At 38.7% G+C, this 8,307-nt stretch overlaps 1 pseudogene; it reads right to left on the bottom strand.

The window, feature by feature from the left end:
• Window positions 1-1,748: 1,748 nt before the first annotated feature.
• LOC134947074 (5S ribosomal RNA) lies at window positions 1,749-1,867 on the bottom strand (annotated as a pseudogene).
• Between the last annotated feature and the right edge of the window lie 6,440 nt (window positions 1,868-8,307).

Below are 8,307 nucleotides of genomic sequence, written 5' to 3'. Positions count from 1 at the left end.
TCGCAGACACAGTATATTACTCCTGGAGTTACCGTATATACTGTATGGTTACACCATGCACCCAATTTCAACATGTGTTTTTAAACTGCTGCTTCCACAGAAGTGAATATTGAGCTGACACCAGTGCCCGGCAGCGATATAAGATTGGGCAGACACCTTTTATTTACCAGGTACAGACTTTACAACACTTTGGAGTCTTTTTCCTTTCCCTTCACTCCCCTGAAGACAAATTCCTACATACTGTAAATACAGTTATGTGTTCTGTTGGCTGGATAACAACACTATATTTATCTCTTGTATTGGGGTTTCATTTGCTTCCCTGAGGAGCTTAGTATCAACTCCACTCTATCTATCTATCTATCTATCTATCTATCTATCTATCTATCTATCTATCTATCTATCCATATAATCTACCCATAAAGATACTTGTGCACAGTTTATCTGCAATTTCTCTGACAGGGATGGAACTCTCAATTGCTACCATCACAGTGTCAGTTAGTGGATAATACTGGAGGCAACAGTTCTCTAATCTTTTTGCAACAAACCATGGTTTTCCGATAAAGTGATTTTTTATTACTTGTTGCATCCTTTTGAATGACTCCCTGATCTAGTCATCCTGTGCCTACCTGTATATTATAAAAAATCTGTACTGAGTCACATCACTATGCCTCCGAAAAAAGTTAAAGGGAGCAAATCAGCCCCACCTGTTCATTTCTTTGGCTCTTCTTCATCAGGCAAATCTCGTCCAATTCCCCCTTCCTCTGAGCCTGCATTGACTTCTCAAGTTTCTTCTAAAAATTCTCACTGTCCAGATATACTTCTGCAAGAGAATATGGACTCACTACACAGACCTCTTACTCTATGTGCTATACATTCTATGCTTTCTATTTTTAAAATGGACATTACTTCAGAAATTAAGTCTAATATCCAAGCTCTACACTCTGACATCTCTGAAATTGGCACCAGAACAGATCATATAGAAAACAAAATGGCTGAGCTAATTGCATCATATAATGACTTAATTTCCACCCATGATTCCCTGCAGTAGGAATTAGCTTCTGTCCTTGAGAAAGATAGACTTAGAAGATCGCTCAAGAAGAAACAATTTAAAGATAAGGGATATTCCTGATTTTGTCACAAATACTGATCTGTACAATTTCGTTACAGATCTCTTTCAGAGGCTCCTACCAGAAACGTCCTTATCGGATCTAATGATTGTACTAGTAGAGGGAGAGAAAGAAGACTCTTGTGTGGGCGCACTCTTAATCAGTAATGGAAAATTCTGTTAGATATGCAAAGAAAAATATTAGAACATCAATTTTATTAAGTCATTTAAAATAGAAATACAATATACCTAACAGGCGATCCAAAAATAAAGAGAAATACGAAAAATATTAAAATTTTGAGTTTTTTTTTTCTCACATGACGTGATTAGAATGGTTGTAGACAAATAATTGTCTTACACCCATTTCCCCCTGACCAGTATAGAAATTCTATAATAATGGGACAAAAGAGTGGTCAAAGTAGTGAAAGGTATGTGTAAATAGGACCAATGAATTAGGTCAATACCATAAACACTGCTAGTCACCAGCAATAAGAATAAGCAAGCAAATAATGACTACTAATAAATCTGTTGATATAGCCTAGATGCTTATATGCAGTGTGAAAGACCAGACTGATGAGAAAAGAGATCAATGGTGATACTGCTGTTGGTGTCACATATCACATATCTAAGGAAATTGACTCCTGCTCTACAACACAGGGTATTCGTAGAAGGTCTCCTCTCCAAGTACTAACCCAGCCCAACACTGTTTAGCTTCCAAGATCGGACGAGATTGGGCATTGGCAGTGTGGTATGATAGTAGAGGGAGTATGTGAATTGCACACCAATGAGAGTGCACCTATATAAGAAATTTAGAGGAGAGTATTTTTAGAAGAATATAGTATGTGGATCTGCTTTCTACTTTAGACAAAGGGCAACAAATAACACGCCAATTTATGAGTCAATGTAAGTGATCTTATACTATGGCACCAAAAGCAATTTATGCACAAAAATTGTGAGACACCTGATCTTCTTAAGGAAAAATATATAGGTGCAAAAAATAATATTGTCCTGAGATGGGCTGAGATGTAATGGATTTAAGTGGAGTGACCGGAGACTATAGTATTGTCAATTTATCAGGCAGTACTGTTTCATTAATCAGGTAGAAGAAAGGTCACCCCAATATTTTGCACTACATATCCAATATTTATTGCTAGAGTATTCTAGATATAACTGGGTAAAGGTGGTCAAATAATAATTGAGACCATATAACACTCTCAAGTCCAAGTTAAACAATCTTTCAGACAGTTTGAGCAATTGATTTAAATTAGAAAATGTCTGTCCAGGACATAATGTAGAACATATAAATATACAGTATGTGCAAGTAGGCATAAGTGTACATGTGCAATAAACAAATATCTAATATATATGACCTGAGGACAGATAAAGCTTACGATCCCCAGGACTGGAAAGTCAAGAGATAGGTGTTGCAGCATCATAGTAAATTGAAGGCTGGTGCCAACGGTCCCGCAGTAGGATGACGTGTTTCGCACGTATGGGCTTGTTCACTACCTGGCCCTGAAGGGCTGGTAAAGCAGAGGGGTTTAAAAGTCCCTTGGATAGAGATGAAGGCCAATCACTGCTGGTTAATGGTACAGGGAGGTGGTGCCCAAAAGCCTCACAGACGGAAGTGAGATTGCTTCCACTGTGACCCGTCCGTCTACGGCACAATCTATCCAATAAAAACTAGAGACGTAGGCAGGGAGAAAAGCCGGGGATCTTGATTAACATTGTCATAGCTTTGGGGCGGTACCTTAGATGATATAATCACCATATTAGAATAGCGGCTGCAGAGGGCGAGATTATGCTGAATTACAATAAAGATGTGGATCGCATGTGAAATTAAGCAGTTACAAATAGACAAGGATTGATTATATAAAAGTGATTATTATAGGCTGTGCAAAAAGATAGGCCGGGAGAGAGGAGAATGGGAATCTTGGCTGTTATGGAAGTGTGCGGCGCCCTTGATGCTAGGGCCGCCACATTGAAAGTGGGACTGAAAGAGGCATAATTAAGATAAGTGGGTATATTACATAGAAAAACACATGAAAGATTAGGAACAAAATGTGAATGCTATGACTGAAGATATAATAAAATGGATTAAATAAATAGATAAATAAGTAGGATAGGACTAGGTAATATAAAGATATGTGTATATATATATATATATATATATATATATATAGTGTCGGTAAAGAAGAAGAAACAGAATTAATGGGTAATGGGAAGGGAAGGACAGTGGGCTGGAAAGCAAAAGAACAGCTTAAATTAAGTGGGAAAGGTGAAGAGAATAGCAGGGTGAAATAAAAGCTGATTGTATTTAAAGCAAACGTTAGTAAAGGTAAAAATGTATATCTAGGTGTATGTGACGAATGAGTGTTAAAAAAGGTGTGTAGAGGGACAAAATAATACAAATTTAGTGAAATATAATGACCCCGATAAGGGTATAATGATCCTGCTATGGGGTATTAAAGCGATATGCAAAATGTGCGGTGAGAATTACCATACATTGTAAGGATGGTTAGGTCAGAAGTGCCCATATATGGTGTGACACTGTATGTAACTGAGGAGTCGGTTTATTGGAAGTGGAATCGATATCAGAGAGTAGGTCTGGAGGGGAGGGGGAGTGGGCAGGTGAGTGCTGGTGTGTGGGAAGGGGTTGGTGTGACATGGGTGTGTATAGGTTGGTGATATGTGTAGGTTGGTGATGTGAGGTTGAAGGGGGAGGGGGGGCAGATTGGAAAAAAGGGGGGAATTGTGGGGAGGAAGGGGGAAAGAAGGAGACCTGGGATGGGGAAATGTTACTGAGAGATGGAAGGGCCAGAACTAAGGTATAGCTACTGGAGAATGTTCAAAAAGAAGAGGAATTTTAATAAGAGTGTTCAGAGAAAAACCCCATAATTTATGTTCTCATTCAAACCAAGGGGCTTGAGACTGCCAAGGTGGAAAATCCACTCGCTCTCCTTCTTGTCGAGTTCTTTGGTAATGTCGCCTCCTCGTATACCCAAGTGGATGCGATCTAAGCCAAAAACTTTTAATACTTTAGTTGATCCTTTGTGGTGAAGATGGAAATACCTGGCAACTGAAGTTAGTTTCTTCATATGTGCAAGATCTTTGGATGCATTCCCAGTGTTGCCCAAGTGTTCCAGGACCCTCTCTTTGAGTTTGCATGTGGTCATGCCTATATAGTTAAGATAGCAACTGCAAGTTATGAAGTAAATCACTGCTTGAGTATTACAGTTATAAAAGTGTTGCATTGTTATTGTCCATATCTGTCTGTGACTGTATTTCTTTGTAGTATCTGTGTTCATGACTTGCACTGTCCACAAGGAAAGGAACCTGTTACTGTTGGCTTCTTGGGTGTGGATGTCAGTAACTGGCTCCGAACTAGCTGGTCTTTTATGTTCTGGGACCTTAGCCAACTCATCTGTAATGGAGAACTCACAAAGGGAGATAAATCCGGGTCCAACTGTAGTATGGATAAATGTTTTGTTATGGCATTTTTTAACATTTTCCATTCGGGACAGAAAGTCCCTATGAATCTGATAGCATCCTCGTGTTCCGGGATTTCTTTCTTCTTCCCAAAAATAAGATTTTCTCTTTTATTCATTGTTGTGGCTGAGTAGGCTCGTTTGAGTGACCGTTTGCTCTAGCCTCTAGCTAGGAGTTCCCAACTTTTAGTTCTAAAAGTGTGATCCTCTGAACAATTACGTCTCAGCCTGAGATGCTCCCCTTTAGGGATATTTTCAATGGTTAGGGAGAAGTGTGAACTAGTTTGAAAAGGAGACTGTTTGTTGCAGTCTCCTTTCAATACAGTTCATTTTCCAAGTAGCCTGTATCAGATTTATAAATATTAAGATCAAGAAAGGGAACCGTCTCTGAGCTAATAGTGTGAGGAAGTGTGATATTGAGATCATTGGTATTGAGAAGTCTGATAAAATCCATCAAATTTCCTCTATCTCTGTACCAGATGATAAATAGATCATCGATATATCTCAGCCATAATGTCACATGAATGGTATATTTTTCATTGGTGGTATTGAAAACAAAAAAGTGCTCCCACCATCCCAAAAATAGATTTGCATAGGTGGGTGCGCAGGCTGCACCCATTGCTGTTCCCCTCACTTGCAAGAAAAACTGATCCTGAAAGACAAAGTAATTCTTGGAAAGGATAAAATCAAGCAACCTCTGAAGGAGGTCTGAAAACTTTTTTTCTCCTCCTTGATCCATGTAGTACTTGACTGCTGTGAGTCCTTGATGATGATTGATGCTAGTGTAAAGCACCTCTATGTCTAGGGTTACCAGAAGAAAATTGCTTTCAAAATGTATATTGTGAATTTTGCGTAACAGATCCGATGTGTCTTGCAAGTAAGATGGTAGAGACAAAACAAATTCCCAAAGGTGCAACCGACTAGGTTGCTCCAAGAGTCCACCATTGCCTGACATGATTGGTCTTCCGGGAGGTCTGGAAACATTCTTGTGTATCTTGGGCAATAGATAGAATGTAGGTGTTTTGGGGTTCTGGACTGTCAAATACCGTAATTCTTGTTTGGTAATGGTACCTTGGGCTGCAGCTTCTTGTATCATGATAATGTATAAATTCAGAAATCTGGTAGTTGGATTATTGAGGAGTTTCTTGTAACATGACGTATCGTGGAGTTGTCGATGAGCCTCGGTAATATACATCTCTCGTGGACAGAGAATGATGTTACCACCTTTATCAGATGGTTTTATGATGATATCATTCCAGGTTTCCAGTTCTTGTAATGCATTCCTCTCTTTGAATTTTAAATTTCTCAGAAAATGGTAAAGACCATTTCTAGTTTGAACATAGATGTCATCAAATTCCTTAGATACTCAGTTCAAGAAGACTTTGATCTCAGGACTGTTATTGTCGAGAGGGAAAAATGATGATTTGGGTCTACCTTTGGGTCTATGTATGGATGATTCATCCATATTGGATACCATGTGGAGTTCTTCTAAATCCTTGATGGCGATAAGATCATCAGTAGTTAAATCAGGATCAAGTATGATCTCTGACTGTCTTAGTTGTTGTTTTACAAAAAATTTTTTAAGGAGAAGTATCCTCCCAAAAAGTCTCAGGTTCTTTTCCCAGGAGAATCTATTGAAGGATCTTGATGGTGAAAAGTAAAGTCCCTTTGCGAATACTTCCATATGGTCGGGAGACAAGAGCCTATCGGACAAATTGATGACCTGTAGTTGTGTAGAAGTAATCTGGTCTACCTCAATGTCTTCCTCTATCGGACTGAATATTGGGCGGTCCTTGGTATATCCCAGTCTTGATTTCATCCGTTGTTTCTTCTTTCCTCCTCACCTTGTTTTCCTCAAGTTTTGATACGTCCTCTTACCCTCTGGCCTTGGCCTAAAAAAACGTGGTGAGAAGTCCTCCACTTCCTCCGGATTGTAATTGGAGGTTTCGAATGTTTCACTAGAAGAGTCCCCACTGTGGGATGACTCAAATTCAGAGAAAGTGGGGTCTTCCCTCGGTTTCCTACTCCTATTGAGAGGTACAGGGTTCCACTTAAAGATGTCAGCTCGCACAAAATCGCATTTGTCCCTGATGAATTTATTGTGTTTATGATCAACTATCGTTAGTTCGGAAGTGTCAATATCGTTTTTATGTTTTTCAAAGGCTGCTTGGAAAGATAAATCCTTCTCCCAGGCTTCCAAACTTTTCCCTAACTCATCTATTTATTTTTCCACCTGGTCTATTAATAGGGTATCATGTTTCACCAATATGTGAAGTAATTCATTGGAACATATGGGGAGAGCCGCCTCCCATTCAATCTTCAAATTGTCTGTTGTGAGTGGGAAGGAGGGGAATATCTTGGGTCTCAGACCCCGGGGAACAATCTTGTGTTTAATGTAATTTTCTAATGTTGTGACATCCCAAGACAGACGTGTCCTCCTCTGCAGATTTTTTTGTAATCTGGAGAAGGAGGTCCACCAATCTGAGTTGGGAGCAATTTGTTCATAGGTATCCGAGAAATGATCCCAAAAATGTTCTATATTTTGATGTCTCAATAACTCAGTTTTGAGCGAGAAAGTAGTCATACTAAATGTAAATCACAAAATCAAGTGAGGATTTAATTCTAAAATATATGTATATAAAAGTACACATAGAAAGACGGTAGTGGTAAGCAAAATAATTCTATTGTTCAAAAATAGGAAGAATAGAAAATAGAGAGAGAAAAAAACTGCTAAAAGGATCAGTGGGTAATAAAGAACTGATGAAAGAGTGTGTGCAAAGATATATGAGGAACTGTGCCAAAAGATCAGAGGCTGTTATTTAGAACAGCATAGACCGTTAACTAAGGCAAAGAAAGGGGCGATCAGGCACTCTTCAAATTAATTGAAAACATGAATGATGGAAACCAAAAGTGGACAATTACAACCCTGAGGAAAATTCCCAAATATAGTCCTAGTTGGTGGTGTGCCCAGAGCCAGACAAGTACATGTACTAGTAGAGGGAGAGAAAGAAGGCTCTTGTGTGGGCACACTCTTAATCAGTAATGGAAAATTCCATTAGATATGTAAAGAAAAATATTAAAACATAATTTTTATTAAGTAATTATTTAAAATAGAAATCCAATATACCCAACAGGCGATCCAAAAATCAAGAGAAATACGAAAAACATTAAAATGTTCTGGTCTTTTTTTCTCACAAGACGTGATTAGAAAGGTTGTAGACACATAATTGTCTTATACACATTTCCCCCTGATCAGTACAGAAATTCTGTATTAATGAGACCAAAGAGTGGTCAAAGTAGTAATAATTATGTGTAAATGGGACCAATTAATTAGGTCAATAACGTACACCAGGCATTCCCAAACATGGTCCTCAAGGAACATCAACAGTGCAAGTTTTAGCGATATCCAGGCTGCAGCACAGATGGTTACATCAAAATAACTGAGCTACTAATTAGGTCACCTGTGCTGAAGTCTGGATATCACTAAAACCTGCACTGTTAGTGTACCTTGAGGACCGTGGTTGGGATTGCCTGCCGTAAACACTGCCAGTCACCAGCAATAAGAATAAGCAAGCAAATAATGACTACTAATAAATCTGTTGATATAACCTAGATGCTTATATGCAGTGTGAAAGACCAGATTGATGAGAAAAGAGATCAATGGTGATACTACTGTTGGTGTCACATATCACATATCAAAGGAAATTGAGTCCT

The sequence above is a fragment of the Pseudophryne corroboree genome, chromosome 7 (genome assembly GCF_028390025.1).
Source record: "Pseudophryne corroboree isolate aPseCor3 chromosome 7, aPseCor3.hap2, whole genome shotgun sequence".
In the NCBI taxonomy this organism is placed as follows: Eukaryota; Metazoa; Chordata; class Amphibia; order Anura; family Myobatrachidae; genus Pseudophryne; species Pseudophryne corroboree.
The sequence above is the reverse complement of the archived record's forward strand: the minus strand, read 5'-3'. Positions and strand labels throughout refer to the sequence as shown.